This window comes from Mauremys mutica, chromosome 2 (assembly GCF_020497125.1).
Source record: "Mauremys mutica isolate MM-2020 ecotype Southern chromosome 2, ASM2049712v1, whole genome shotgun sequence".
NCBI lineage: Eukaryota > Metazoa > Chordata > Testudines > Geoemydidae > Mauremys > Mauremys mutica.
This window is the reverse complement of record NC_059073.1, coordinates 132,544,308-132,560,388: the sequence shown is the minus strand read 5'-3', so window position 1 is coordinate 132,560,388 and position 16,081 is coordinate 132,544,308. Positions and strand designations below refer to the sequence as shown.

At 51.3% G+C, this 16,081-nt stretch overlaps 1 protein-coding gene across 2 annotated transcripts in view; it reads right to left on the bottom strand.

Moving 5' to 3' along the window:
• FGFR1 (fibroblast growth factor receptor 1) overlaps positions 1-12,147 on the bottom strand; it is a 74,349-nt gene extending 62,202 nt beyond the window's left edge. The window contains exon 1 of one of the 2 annotated variants that reach the window (XM_045003601.1): positions 11,760-12,147. The gene's annotated coding sequence lies outside the window, so the exon portion shown is untranslated. The remainder of the gene's footprint in view (positions 1-11,759) is intronic. The other variant, XM_045003602.1, reaches the window with a different exon arrangement.
• Positions 12,148-16,081: the final 3,934 nt, after the last annotated feature.

The following is a 16,081-nucleotide window of genomic DNA, read 5'->3' as shown; positions in this document are numbered from 1 at the left end:
CAGGCGAAAGAGATTCTGCTGCATACAGCTCTGTGAACACAGGTTTTGCAGGACGACCCATCAAGGCCCTTCAATTCACCCCCGACTGATGTGCACTCTCCCAATAAATGGCATTTGATCTCCACTGAGTGACATGCCTAGCTTGTTGTGAAGAAGCAGAGAGCTTCAGGATCTGACTTCCATGGTTTTGTCTCCAGCTCACTGGAATTGGAAAACCAGATTTCTGGAACCAGCGGGTTAATTTGCATCTATTAGCATTTTTGCTCCTAACCTAAGGTTACCATGTGGAGAAGATCTCTCACCTAGCAGCATGGAGATGGGCAGGACAGTCTGGACAGATAAGACCTAAAAAACACATTTTAATTCTAAAAATGAAACACACACATAAACCCACCAAATTGAAACCAATAGTTGGGGCCAAGACTGAAGACACCAGGGGAAGTGGAAATTTGCCTAGATAAAGCTGAGCGCAGCCGTGCTGCATCTGGGCAGCTGTGAAGCTGTGTGGCTTGACACAGGTTCAGTCCCTCCCATGAACGAGAGCAGCTCCCGGTGAGGTCAGTGAGGGCTGGGCCAAGGGCTGCGTTTGGCTGCAGATTGTATCCCTTGTGACTGAGAGTGAATTGGGAGCATTCAATGGCTGAGTCCACCGCCCCCACTCCCCTTAAGTGAGTGGAGGCTGAGAGCCCCACAGCCCCCACCTCTGCTCAGTTAAGAATTAGCCTGTAGCTGGTGGTGTCAATAGCTTTCAAAGAGGTGGCTCACTAAGGGAGAATAGCCAAAGGCAGCCCACGGAGCTCCCAAACATCCCTCATCCTTAATGCACGGAGGCTGACCATTCCCAGCTTGTAATGCCCCATCCTGAGATAGGGTGACCAGACAGAAGTGTAAAAAATCGAGACGGGGAGGGGGGAAATAGGTGCCTATATAAGAAAAAGCCCCCAAAATCGGGACTGTCCCTATAAAATCGAGACATCTGGTCACCCTGTCCTGAGATGAGCAGCCTGGCTGCAGTGCATTCTGGGACCTGTAGTCTCCATGGGGTGCACCACACCAGTTTAAGCATTTGGGGTGCCAGCACTCAGGTTCCTGGCCCATTGCCATGCCCTCTACTCAGCCCTGCCCGCCATGCCAAGTCTTCCTGCAGGCAGCTCAGAGACCCATGACTGGGCCCCACCCTAGTCTCCAAAGCACAGACCCACTCAGCCATCCCTGGCCAACACAGTCCACAATGGGGTTAAAACAGGGCTAAGCCCTGCCTTCTAAGCGCCACCCTTGATTTTGCAATGGCATAAAAGACAACGTCCTCTCACTGCTCAGTCATTAATGGTCCCAGGGGCACTGTGACAGAACTAGCATGTTAGAGACCTACCCAGCTAATTACACTCTGCCTCCAGAACCGCCCCTCTGCATTTTAGTTGGCCATAAGATTCTTCACTTCCTAAAACATCAGGTCATTCTACTGTGCTTGGTTAAACAGCAACTGTGTTCTGGCCCCGGATGCAGCTGCCATTCAGCAGTGGGTCAAATTGCCTCTCTGTATCTTACCTACCATCTTGGTGGATGGGAATGTGAGACTTCATTCATGATTGCAAAGTGATTCAAGATCTGGGGCTGGGATGTGCTGTTGATGTAGAACGCTGCGTTATTATCAGGATGATGATATCGATGCTCTTCTGAAGGCAGTGGAAAATAATCTGAATGGAAGCTGAAGTTTACCTAGCTGAACTTTAAAAGGATTCTTCCGCCTGGGGCTCTCTGCTTTTGTGCCACCCAAACCCTGAGAACAGCTCCCAAAGGCAGTCCTGCTTTGCAAAGTGGCTAAGGTTTGGGGGCAGTGTATTGATAAAGGCGCCTGGACAGCAAACACCGGCTTTATCTCCACACACCGGCGTGCTCAGGCGCCAGGCAGCAAGTCTTAAAATAGTCTATTGAATGTTAACAATTTACCCGGGGTTGGGAGAGGGAGGGGATTCTTTGTGGAAAAAGAAGTCTTTGGTATTTCTGGAAATTATTTTCCGTCTCCAAGTGGTTTTGTTTATCGAGCGCACATGCTGCCCGGAACATGTCCTAATGTGGAATGTCCTTGCGAAGGCCTCTTCTGAGCACAGTGCTTTGCCAGGGCCCGCGCAGGGAGAAGGTAGCACAGCTTGAAGCAGCAGCTCATGCAAAGTGAGTCAGTGCTGGCATAAAGCCCCACAAAATTCTTCCCCAATATACCTCAGAGATGGCTCATTTCAGCTGAGTCAAGGGGGGCTGCTTCCTGCTCAGCTAACCAGGACCAAATACTTTCATGGAAAATCACAAGGATCAGTCACTAGCAGTGATCTGTCCCCTGGCTGATGCTGGAAAAAGTGACAGGCAAAAAGTAAAAATGTGGATCAGAGAATGGGAAGGGAAGTGCCCCACTGACGCTCCATTTCCACTGAGTAGAAAAGCGTTGTTGGAAAGAAGCAGTGCCCCAGTAGAGCAGAGGCAGGAAAGCAGGGAGATAGAAGAAGAGGAACCTCTTTCACTGGGGCTTAACCAAACATCCCATCTAATGCAATCAAAATCAGCACTGAAAAGCAATTAGGCAGCCAGAGCGGAGGAGTTTACAGGGAGGGGCAAGACTGGGACTTAACAGCCTGGCACTTTCCTTTTTAAAGCTAAAACGCCCCCTATTGGAAGGGCTTGTCCTGAGTTTCCAGGCCCATCACCAGCAGGAACAGAGCTTTGCTACAGAAGTGTCTCTATTCTGTTGACAGGTCCCTCCGCATCTGAATGGCTCTTCTGCCTTGCCCCACCCTCACATCCCCAATTTCCGTTCTATGCCGAGGCCCTGGGCACATGAGGTGAGGAAGCCGGGAGAGCATTTGTACCTATACAAACAAAGATGTTGGGTTTGCACAACTTTTCTATAAATCTGAACAGAAAATGGTTCATTCCCAAGGGCTGGAACGCAAACAGGGCTGCCCGTCAGCTCCTTCCAGCGTGCAAAACCTAGTGCTCCCCACGGTTCTATGCCCCTATCCTCCCCAGGGCATGCTGCAGAGTTTTTATTTTTATGGGGAAGATTTCAACAACTAAAAATGGAAATGCTAAGAGAGAAACCACACCTAAGTGCCCTTTAGAGACCTGGCTGCAGAGGCTACAATTATAACTGGCCCAATTACACCCACACTTCTATTTAAAACGGTGGACAGATCGCGTGTGCATCCATGTGCCCTCCCACACCAGGATGCCCTCACTAAGGCAGAATCAGACACCGAGCATGCACCCAGTTACCTGTGCACACCCTCCCCGGCAGAATCACACACACTGCGCATTCGCACACGTCCACTCAGAGTCACATGCCGGTAATGCGGCTCAGACATCCTCTCACTACTTGGAGGCCCCACAAAGGCATGATCTACTCCCACATCCTTTGCTCACATATACACAACAGATGGGCAAACTTCAAAAGGTTCCTAGCTTAGACCTAGCTGTCTAGTTTTCTACAATGCTGCCCCTCACCATGGTACCTGAGAAAGCATCCAAGCACCCAGAGTTTTATCCAACCTTCTCAAATCATCCAAACGAAGCTGGAAATCTCAAGAGAGCGGGCTCAGCACACAAAGGGAACTTCAATCCTTGGCTGCAAACCCAGAGAAAACGTGCATTTCTTTTGGACATTTCAGGGCTATGGAGGATTCTGACTTTACCCAATCCTGTTTGCTCACCTTTAGGGCATGTGCCCATGGTTCCAAAGGAAAGAGTCGGAAGGTATCCAATCAAGGCCTGCACTCTGCTCACAGACCCTCTAGCTGCATACTATTTGCCGTAAGGGAATCGAGCGGTATTTTACCCATGCATACACTAACCGTCACCATGCCCCACTGTCTCCCAGAGACACGCCAGTTTCCAGGCCATTCAGTCAGGGAATCTAGTGATCAAAATTTAATGTAGCAGATAAAACCCAAGGCTGCTTCTGGACTCGACAGGGATGCAACTTCTAACTCAACTCCCAGGTCAGCGTGTCATCAAACTCCCGCGGGCTGGGCTCAACCCAGCCACTATGGTAGGGTTGCGTTTGGTCTAACCAAACCTGGAACTTGCCCACTGGGGGCCTAAAAAGGATAATCAAATTGTCACTGGAAGAGACAAATCCAAGAACTCATGTGCTGGGACCAGGCTGAGCTGGAAGGGTCACCAAGCACCAGAAAGGGGCCTCAGCATGTGCCTGCTGCAGATCAGCACAAGGGTGGCGTGGGAGGATCCTCTCCAAAGGGCTGTAGCCAGCTCCCTTCTCTGCTCACTGTGGTTTTTCAGTCACTGCTCCTACTAGTAGTTCTAAAGCCACATGCTCTTTGTAAAGCAGTGTGGAGGGGCTGTGAGGGGAGCAACTTAGGTTTGCCAACTTTCTAATCGCAGAAAACCAAACACCCTTGCCCCACCCCCGAGGCCCCACCCCTGCTCACTCCATCCCCCCTCCATCCATTGCTCGCTCTCCCCCATCCTCACTCGCTCATTTTCACCAGGCTGGGGTTGCAGGAGGGGGTGAGGGCTCCAGCTGGGGGTGGGGGCTCTGGGGTGAGGCCAGGGAGGAGTTTGGGGTGCAAGAGGGGGCTCCGGGCTGTGGCCGAGGGATTCGGAGTGCGGGAGGGAGCTCTGGGCTGGGGCGGGGGTTGGGGCACAGGAGGGAGTGCGGGGTGAAGGGTCCAGGAGAGAGTTTGGATGTGGGAGGGGGCTCAGGGCTGGGGGTTGAGATGCAGGCAGCCTCCGGGCGGCACTTACTTCAGGCAGCTCCCGGCAAGAGTCCGGCCTGTCCCTCCAGTTCCTAGGTGGAAGCATGGCCAGAGGGCTCTGCTGTGTGCCGCCCCCATCCGCAGGCACCGCCCCTGCAGGTCCCATTGGCCACAATTCCCGGCCAATGGGAACTGCGGAGCGGGCACTGGGGGCAGAGCATGGAGCCCCCGTGGCCACTCGTAAGCCTATGAGCCAGAGGGACATGCCGGCCGCTTCCCTGGAGCCACACAGAGCCAGGTAGGGAGTCTGCCAGCCCCACCAACTGGACTTTTAACGTCCTGGTCAGCGGTGCTGACAGGAGCCACCAGGGTCCCTTTTCGACCGGGTGTTGTGGTCGAAAACTGGATGCCTGGCAACCCTAGGGAGCATGGGGGTAATAACGGGTTGCTGGATATTTCAATATCTGACACGTGAGATTCAGTTTTGTGTCAGTACCTGAAACCAAGCCGGTCTGGAGGGGCGAGCGTGCTGGGGGAAGGAAATGCTCAACAGTAGAAAGGGAAGGCTGATGGGATGGCATGGGTGGGTTCTGCTCTCACTGTGGCTTTAATGGAGTCCGTCCCCAGTTCAGGTCACAAGGGGAAAGCCACAGGGCTAGACGTTTTATACCCAGCCGCTCCCTTTGAAAGCAATGGGGACTCTTCCTTCCCCAGCCAGAACCATGGGAGCTGCTGGGTGCTGAGCCATACTGAAAACCGGGACCATAATGTGGGCATGAATCAAAACCAGAAGCTTCACTCAAAGACTCTGACTGGCCAGCAGCTCAGTGCTGAGCACCACCATGGCAGCTACCTTTGGTCAGAGTCCTGGCTCCAGAATCGCCCTCCACAGGCCAGCAGGAACCGGCAGTGGTGTCAAGGGCTCTGGGCAATATCTTAATGCACCTAACGGTGACCCCCACACCCAGCAGAAGATCAGGGGCCAGTGCCTCCGAAGTGAATCCCCTCCCATCTCCCCCTGGAAGGATGACAGCTGCAAAGGGGAGACCTCACAACAGAAGATAGAAAGCACGGACCAACTGGCTGTGATGCGGAAGCGGGGTCTCCCATCCCCAGGAGAACAGTGTGGCAGGGACATGGTTGAGGTACCGGGTGCAAAGTTCACCCCCCCAAGGCAAGCAGGTGACTGGATAATCACTCACCAAACACTGGAAGTAAGCATGTAACCCAGCTTGAAAATATGCGTAGCCTTAGGGGAAACTGCATATTTTTCACTTGAGTCTCAAGATAAATAAATCCTCAACCTCACAGCAAACTAAGGAAGCGTCACAAAGTGCTGGGACCAAATTAATCCCCCGCCCGCATCCCTCCTCGCCCCAGACTGCACTCAGGCCAGGAACTGAGTATTTGCTGAAATAAAGAGCAAATCATTCTAATAGCATCTGGGGAGAAAACAGTAATGCTTAAAGCAGACACAGACTTGGAAAAATACATGCTCGAGTGTGCAGCATACGGCACTTAACCCTTCCATGCAGTAACCTTCTTCCAAGTCACATGTACATTTCCAGGAGCACATTGCAAGGGCTCACAACTTAGGGGCTTCAGCAATATGGAAGGGATTATAAAAAGCGTATTCCTAATGAGTAAACTAAGATCTCAGTCAGAAGCCACTTTAAGACTTTCCTGAATTTGCTCCAGGCACCAAGTCTGATGCAGCCATCTAGCAAAAATCTAACTGATTGCCTTTCCTCACCTTGGTGGAAATATGGGATCAGGACGGAGTAGGGAGGGAACAGTTTCACAACACTGGGATATCTTTAGCATTTCAGAAGTGACCCCGAGCAGGGGTGCTGTCTAATGGACAGGAGAGGGGACTGAGAGTCAGGATGCCTGCCCAGCTGGCCCTCAGCCTCTGTTCCCTGCTCTGCTGCCAACCTGCCCACAGCAAAATCTGAAGCCAACATTTTCAGAAGTAGCCTCAGTTTTGGGATCTCAGTGAGAGATGTCTGGGGCCTGGTTTCCAGAGTTGTGCAGAGCTGCGGGTTTTCAGTGACCTCAGCTGGGCTTGTGGGTCTGAAGAGAATCAGGCCCCGGGGATCTCAAGTTGGGTACTCAGAATCAAAGGGCTCTTTAGAAGATATGGGCTGTACTCTCTCTAGGCCCCATTCGGTGAAACAGGTATGATCATATTTACCTGCTCGACAAGAGAGTCATGATTGCAAAATGCATGCAGCTCCCCAGCTGAAAGGTTGCTAGAGAAGGGGAAAGGATGAACTCACTCAATTCCAGCAGATATTTTCCTACTAGAGATAAGACAAACACCCACAAAAGAGAAGGAAGACGACCTCCAAGGCCTGGAAAGCAAAGGAGGAAGCTGAATTACCAAGGACTAGAGCCTTTGTGAGCTGATCAAACCCCAACTGTCCTTTTCAGCAGGCTGGAAGCTATAATGCTATGAGAACACACATCATGAATGCAGCACACTGGGACTGCACACAAAACGGGTTCTACTTCAGGTTAAATTTTTAAACAGCTAAATACACAAGATTCTGGAGGGAACAATAAAGTCACCAGCTCTCTTGAAAGCATGAAGGGTTCCCTTCCCAGCTTGAGCAGAGCAGCCTGGTTCCTTATTTTAAAGCAGAATCGGAGTCATGAATACGGTGGAGATTTGTAGTTCCCGTGGACAAGAGCTGATGGTGCAGAGCATGGGAAGAACCTCGCTCTGTCCTTTACCATTCCAGGGCAGAGACTATCTTGATTTATTTTAATCCTCTCCAAGCAAGACAATGGGAAGGCACCAGTGCATGCCAGCCACCCCTGAGATTAAGGGAGGAAGTGCTCATGTGTGGGGAAAATGGCCACTAGCCAAAGAACTATGTGAGGACCTGTTCTCCTGATCCCTCACCAAAGCCAAGATTTGGCAGGATACCCTCTCTCTCTTCTCCCCCAGCCCCACCACCCCCACATTGTGATTTGCACAGAGAACTTGTTAGAGCTGCAAGAATAGCGAAGGAGAAACTCCGCATCTGCCTGACTAGGAAAGCAAATTTTGACTGTCCTATATATTCAGGACTCTGAAAAACAAACCCCTTCCACGCACACACGTTAGTAGTGCAAACAGGCCAACCGAGTACATTTTAAGGTTCAAGTCACCAAAAGGAAACCATATATTCAACTGTAAAATTGCAGCTTCCCAGTACCAATTTGTGGCATGCTAGTTACCTAACTCATCCAATCAGAGAACAGAAACATAGCTATGTGACTTCAGTACCTAACACAGTACAAACTGCTTATTCACGATTGAATATAAAATTCAGATTTTGAGCCGCATTGGTTTGATACATAAGTCAAGTGGTTTTGTTTGCATTCCTTGACTGGATGATTTATACAACTAACCGACACAGTATAAATTGCAAGCATCACAATTGACTATAACATTCAAATTTTGCACGGTGTTGGTTAATTATATATGTCGTCCAATCAGAGAACACAAACAATATCACAGAAGCAAACCAGCCACCACAATGCAAATACGAAGCATTTACAACCTGATTATTTTCTGAAGAAATTTGTGAATAACTTGGAATAAAGAAAAATTATAGAATCTCATCATCCACTCATCATGAATTTGTGAATAAAAAGTCAAAATTTGTTGAATATATTATCTGCAGTATTCCCAACTCAAGCATTTTAAAATTATGAGTCAAAATCATGAGATTTTAAAAAATAATAAACTTTGGGTTCTTCTGATTTTCCTTGGTTTTGGACCAGTAAGGCTAGACACTTACTTAAAAAAACTCCCAAAGCAGATATTCCCATGCAATTGCATGTGTGCTGGAGCAGGGCTTGAAGAAAAACACCAAATATCATGAACCGTGCTGAAATGGTGAGAGTTGGCAGCATTATTTTAATTTGTTAAGAGTATTCACTCAGCTCCAGAAAAGTTCAAAGATCTTAAAATGTGGTTTCAAAAATGCCAAACGGTTTGTTCATACTCTCACAGCAAAGGCAAGTGCAAAGCTTTCCCATGGGGCAAGTTCTCTGTATGAAGGGCCTGTCTGTATCAGGGATTTTTACACCAGCATAGCTACTCTGGTGTGGTACATCTCACTTCAGGGCTCAAACTCTCACTTTACACCGGCACCTCTTCACTGGAGGTTTGCACCAGCATGACAATCCTTTCTATAGACATACAGACAAACCCCTTGTCGGAAGTTAGGGGAAAGGCCCCTATCATTCAGGGGTGCTGGAATAATTTGTATAGTTGGAGTGCTGAGAGCCACTGAACCAAACTGTAAATCCTATGTGTGATGGAAACCAATTCAAGCCAGGGGGTGCAGCAGCACCCCCAGCACCCCTAGTTCCAGTAGCTATCATTTTATAAGTGCATTTTAAAATGAAATGTCGCCCATTTGGAGTAGACAGAAAAGCAGCAGCACTATCAAGGGGACATCCAGGAATTCCTTGTAGTTTTGTTTCTGAACGAGAGACTGACTGTTTTGGTAGTTGAGGGATGGAAACTGTAGATTCAGTGTCCCAACCTGGGGCACATAGGATCCATTAAAGAAGGCCAGGCCTCAAGAAAACAAATTCACTCAAGATCAGCCCCCAGATACAGCTATATGCAGAGCTTGGGGAGTCTCAATGAAGAATTTACTTCTGGCCATTTCTCATTCATGACCAAGGATAAACAGAGGGCCTCATTTAGCTTTGTGCAGCTCAATGCGTTATAGGAGGGAGGGCAGAGCACAGCCAACATTTTTTTAGACTCGCTAACAAACTGTCTAACATAAGGGGCGATATCTACAACAGGACCAACGTAATGAGATACTCCAGCCAGTGCCTCCCCATAGGGCCAATACAGGCTCCAACAAACTTCCGCTTTAGCAAGAAGAACTATGTCAATAAGACATCAATAGGCATGAGGAGCCCGGGCGGGCATCTGCATTACAGGGCATTAGCACACTGCATGCCAGCAAATGTAATTCAAATAGGAGGGATATCGCTGGGGTGTCAAATGATTAGCAGGGCTGGAAAATTACACAGCAGTGTTCTATGGGGATGCTTTTATATCATCCCCAAATACGGAATAGTAAATCAATGTTGGGGAAGCTGTCGGCTAAATTGTCTAGGTGTGCCAGGTATTAAAAAAACTTTCCTCAGACATTCAACTACGCACAGTACATCTGCTAAGGAACAGTAAGGAAGCATTTAGCTTAACTGCCATGTCTAGAGAAAGTGCTATTCCATTACAGAGACAAAATCAACAGGCTTGAAACCAGAGGGAATATTTTCAATGCAAAAGAGATTTTCCTCCCCCACTAAACTTTGTACCTTAAGAAGCTTTTTTGGCTCAGAAAACCCTCCTCTTTTAAAAGGCAGGCCTTGTTTTATGTGTTAAGGCAGCGCTCTTAAGGTCCCAGCGAGAAAACAGTTCCTTAAATCCCAAGAATCTCGCAGCAAGCCGAACCCCTAAAACTGGCCTCACTCGCTCTCCTCAGACCGCAAGGTTATAATGGGAGAATGGAAAAAAGCAATGCAGGACTGGCGGGTAGTAATACAATGCAGGCTCCTTCGGGGAGCATGTGGGGAGAGCAGCCCATCCAGTGAAGGTCTAGAACGCCCGGTTGCAATGCTCTGAATCTGCCCACACCATCCCAGGAGGCAGCTGCTGTTGGGTTTTGTTCAATTTGGACAGGAATTTCTTAGCCCCTTGCCTATGTTCTCTGAACTAGCCAGGCAGCGGCATGCCTGCCATTAAGCTCGCAATAATCAATATGAGAAACATTTACCGGGTGCCAACCATCCAGAGAGTTCACACAAGGTCAAGAAACAACCCCCCCCCTCCATTTCCAGTCACAGGCTCTCCAGGGCTCCTCAAAAACCAGCCAGTGGCCTGAACCCCGGTGGCACCTGCCCTACAAGAACGCTGAAGCCACCTTTCCCCGTGGCCTAGAGACGAGTAAATCCCTCCCTGCAAACTCCAGCACGGGGCAGTCTCTGATGCCCTGCTGCAGAAATGGAGAATTCAGCCCCATGCTCCGGGTGTCCCTAACCTCTGACTGCCAGAAGCTGGGACTGGATGGCAGGGGGTGGATCACGCCATAAATTGCCCTGCTCTGTTCGTCCCCTCTGAAGCACCTGGCCCCAGCCACCGCGGGCAGACAGGATCCTGAGCTAGAGGGACCCTTGGCCCGCCCTAGCATGGCCGCTCTTATGTTCCTCCCCTCACCCCAGCACAGTGACTTCAGTGGCTCTCCTGTTCCATCAGGAAGGAGAGCGTGTCCCCGGGGTTTGCTCTGCCCATGGGACTCAGCAGTTCGCTCTCCTTGGGGAGGTCTGGTGGCCCGGCCAGGCACAGCACCAAGAAGTGCCCCCAACTCCCCACGGGTGAATCCTGCCGGGGCTCCCTGCGGCCGGTGCATCGCTGGAGGACAGACAAGGAGGCGCAGGGCCCGATCCTGCAGGCGCCCGCGCGCACCGGCAACTTTGCTCAGGGCTGGGGCTGGGTTGCTCCCAGGATCGGGCCCGTGCGAGGGACGCGGCGAACTCTGCCCAACACAGAGCGGGAGGCTGCTGCGGGCTCCCAGCGCCCCGGGCACCTGGCACCGCAGGCCGGGACGGGGCCGGAACCAGCCCCCGCCACTGCTGAGCAGGGTCTGGCGGCTCCCTCCCGGGGCCCCATGCCCCAGGCTGGCTGGCGCGGGGACGGGAAGCAGTGGGGTGCATTCCAGCCTCCATCCCAGCCCCCCGGCGGACACTGACCCTCCCGCGGGCCAAGCCCAGGCTGCCCTGGGCGCTCTCCGCAGCGTTTCGGCGCCAGGCCCCCAGCCCCGAGCTGGGGCGCCCCACCCCCCGACCCACTCCGGCCTCACTCAGCAGCCCTGCCCCCACGGGGCCAGACCCCGGAGGCGCCCCCCCCTTCCCACTCCCCCCAGGAGCGAGTCCCAAAGTTTGGGGAAAGTTTTCCCGCAGCTGCGATGGCGCCTCCCAGGCAAGGGGGGGCGGGTGGGGGGCCGCGTGGGACGCCCCCCTCCCCCAGCTACTCACCGGTCCGGCTGGGCACAGTCCGCGGGGTCCAGTGGGGGAGCGGCCGCCCCAGGTGGGGCCGGACCCGCTCGTTGCCCCCGAAGCTGCCGCAGAGACACAATCCCCCGGCGGCGCCGGCTGTTGGGAACAATAGGCGCAGAGCCCTGGCCGGGGCTGGAGGCGCGCAGACCTCCCGAGCCGCCCCAGCTCACAGCCCCGGCTCCATCTCGCCAAGGGGGCCCCCGCGCGCTGTAGATCCGGGAAGGGGCTCGGCCCCCGGGGAAGACACAAGTGGCCCCGAGTCCCCTAGACTCCGCCGATCCCGGGGGCTGGAAGCCCAGGTGCCCGGACGAGCTGCGGTGGATGCGCTGGGCTCCCCGGGTTCCCTCCGTGCGCTCCGGAGTGATGCGCCTCCCTCCTCCGGCTGCTGCCCGGTGCCCAGTCCCACACTACGCGCTGCAGAGCAGGGCTGAGCCCCTCCCTCCCCGCCAGCCCCTCCTCCGTCCTCCACCCCCCTCCTTCCCAGCTCCTCCTCCTCGCTTCGCTCAGCCCCTCCCGCTCCGCCTCGTCCCCGGCCCTGTCACCTCTCCGTGCCACTGCCCGCTCTCCGTGTTCCCACGCCTCCCGCCCCAGCCCTCCTCTCCCCCGCCAGCAACCTGCCGGGCTCACTCCCCCGGGCTGGCCTGTCCCGGGTGGGGCAGCGTCCCTGCCTCCGCGGGAGAAGGAACCTCAGGCTCCGGATTCCCGGGATAGACAGGAGCGGCAAGGGCTCGGGACTTTGCCCGGGACCGGGAGGCTCTTCCGAGCGCGCTGGATGGGCGAACAAGCCCCTCGGTACTTGGCTCGTGCAGTGAGCTCTGAGCCCCCGAAATGCGGCTCCTCCTTCCGCACGGAGCTCATGGCAAAATCTTGGCTGTGGGGCACAGGGGCTGGGGAACGTCCCTTCTTCTCCTGCAGAGCTGGGGTTTGGCCTCCTCTCTGGTTTACATTTGATGTGCGTGTTCCCGTCCAAATAAACGCACGTGGTTTCTAAAGGCTGGTTCCAAACTGTGCAGTTTATTGTGTAGGGTGTGTTTCATATCCTGATTATTTCTGTGTGTTATGGTAGCTCTCAGAGTCCCTCAGATCAGGATCCGGGACCCCATTGGGCTAGGCTGTAGTACAGATATGTAGTAAAAATAGCCAGTCTTTGCCCTGACGCGCTTACAATCTAAGGCCCCGATCCTGCAATGAGTTTCATGGAGCTAGAGTGACCAGACAGCAAATGTGAAAAATCGGGATGGGAGTGTGTGTGTGTTTGGGGGGGGGGGGTAATAGGAGCCTATATAAGAAAAAAGACCCCAAAATCGGGACATCTGGTCACCCTACGTGGAGCAGCCAAGACTCAGTCAATGGGCACTGCCTGACACAGGCTGCCGGACATACAACAAATAAAATAACCAAGCAACAGACATGCAACGTGTCAGAAGACCAGAACTGGTCAGGAATCAGTGTTGCCAACTCTTGCTGCATAATCATCTCCTGATATTTGGTGTGATTGTTAAAGCCCCACCTGCCAGGATCAAGTGAGAATCTTAGATTTCTTTCTTTCTTTCAGTAAATTCCTAGCCCTCATGGTTGCAGGGTAAACCTGAACTACCTGTGAGATAAAGCCTCCGGGAAACCAGGTGGCAAAACCCCAAAACCCCAAAACCCAGCATTGCTGATTTTACTTATCAAATCTCAGAATTTTTAAGACAATTTATGATTATTTAGGGCTTGACTCACGATTTTTGAACAGTCGGGGTTGGTGATATTGTCTCTCCCCTCCAACACACACACTCGCATCCCCACTATTTGTTAATTCATGCAAACTGCCTAAAGCTTTCTGGAGTTAAGAAACAAACAATAACAAAAAGAGAGAGAATTCAGAGGCAAAGGCTAGGGAAAAGTCTGATTTTATTGTGAATATTTGTTTTCCAGAAGAAAGACCTGAATTAGAATCATGCCCCTCTGTCTTTTCTGGGAGAAATGGGCTAGCAGAGTTCCTCTTTCCTATGTTTGATACTTCCAGCTCACAAATATCTTAGTATGGTTTTATTATGTACCACCTAAGACCAGGATCCTCTGATTTTATTTGTGTGGTCAGACCCTTATGCCCTGAGTGTTCTGCATGGATCTGACCAGAGGATCAGGACCTAAATCCTCAAGTTTCAGAATTTGCTTTGATTTGCAAGAGTTGCCTGATGGCTTCCATTTAGATTTTTCTGCCTTTTGCTCCTTATAGACAAAAATATACCGAACTGCTATTATCTGGGAGTTCTGGTGATTTGAACAAACTATTTGAGGTTTGCTCTCTTGGCATATTTGTTTCCATCAAAAGCTATAGGTAAATGTCTTTCTTAGTTATTGCACAGATAGCTAATGTTTATTCCCCTTATATATACGTGGCCTGGCTTGTGCAAGTGATGAGCACTCACAGTTCTTTCTGAAAATCAAGCCTGTATCTTCCATTCTTATGGGCTTGGAAAGGATTGTCAGATCCAAATCATATGTGCCACAAACCACTGAACAGTCCAAAAAACAACTGACAGCTGAAATCATTCCCCCCATCTGTCTCATGTCAACACTTCAGCAAGGTCTAGGGGAGAAACATGGTGAAAGTTCTAAGCTGTGAAGCACTTGGGAAAATCTCTGCAGGCACAGGCAACAGTCCAACCTTTGGATTTTCCGGGAGGCCTCAGTCACCAGCTCTGCCAGGAGGTAGCTGTAGCTGGAGTAGCATGCTGGGTCTATTGTCATGCAAATTAATCTGCCAAAAACCCTACTTGGCTTCAGAATTCTTAGGCCCAGTAACCCTCCCCACTAAGCAGCTTCTAAAAAGAGAGAGGGCTATCCCCAGGCTAGGTTCACCTAGGATAACGCAGACTTGCACAAGGAGGTTTGATTTAGATTCAGGGAGCCTAAACAGTGAGGTAGTCCTGGAAAAGACTCTAGTGCAGTATAGGCCAGAATGAAGACATCTCCTGGCTCACTGTGGAAGAGCTGGAAGAGACAATGTGTAAATGATTAAGTTATAAAGTGGAACAAGACAGGCTGAAGTATACCCATCAATCACCACAGCTATATCTGAACCAAATGCTAGGTGTCCATCTTTGGAACGAGGGCAGTCCATTGCCAGCTAAGGCAACTGCTTACTTTTGATGCCAATGGCTATTTAATAGGTTTTTCCAGGGGCGATCAATAAATATTGGTTGATGCCTGGAGTGGAGAGAAGGTAATATTCCTCCCAAGACTCTCCTATCCATGCAGAATGTTGCAACTGATCGCGTCCATTAGGGAGGAGGGCTTGTGCAGGGAATAGTTTATAAAAAATATGCTGTAGCTCAGTCACAAGACATGGGCTAGATACAGGAATCACTGGGCAAGGTTCTTTGCCCAGTGTTCTGCAGAAGGGCAGATTAGATGATCACAATGGTCCCTTCTGGCTTTAAATTCAGTGACTCCATGAAAGGGCTATGGTGGGGAGCTATGACGCAGTTCCCCCTTCTGATCCCAATGTACCTGTGATTTGGTGTCTCTGGCTTGCTGCCTTTCGGAGAGCTCCATACTATGTCTCAGCTCACAGTTCCTCTCTGATCTCAGTGAAATACACACCCAGACAGTGAGCCTGGTTATAAACAGGCTGGTGAGCAGGAGGGATTTGTTGTTTGTTTTGGTTTCAAAGCTGCATTTTGTTATCCTCATTTTGTCTGTTTCTGTTTGGCTCCAGATGTATTCTTTTAAGGCGGATAATTGTGAAGAATGCAGTCTAGGTTAGCCGCCAAAGCAGCAGCACTGAAGGAAGAAAATATATTAGAGCAGGGAGACTGCTAGCCAAGCAGGGAAGACGAGAGCTCTTTACAACAAGAAGGGAGGAGAGTGGAGGCCCAGGGGCCTCCTGCAGTTTGGTTCTGCAGCATAGGACTGCCGGACCCTAACGGATGAAAGAGTTTGGGTAAATTAGGGTAAGTCCACTCTGCAATAAAAACCCCATGGCACGGAGTCTCAGAGCCTGGGTCAGTTGACTGGGGCTGCGGGGCTAAGAACAGCAGTGTAGACATTTGGGCTTGGGCTGGAGTCCGGGGTTCTGAGACCCTCCCTCTCCCAGGGTTTCAGAACAGCTAGGCGGCAATTTGAGCCCCACTGCATCAGCTGACACAGGCCAGCCAGGGGTGTTTTCTTGCAGTGTAGACATACCCTTACAGCCAGGATCCTTCCTCCTGCAGCCTCTGCCCCCCAAATCCCTAGGAATTAAATACCTCATCAGTTCTGGCATGGCAGTTGTGTTAAAGTGCCCTCCTAGCTAGACTGGTGATGAGGGC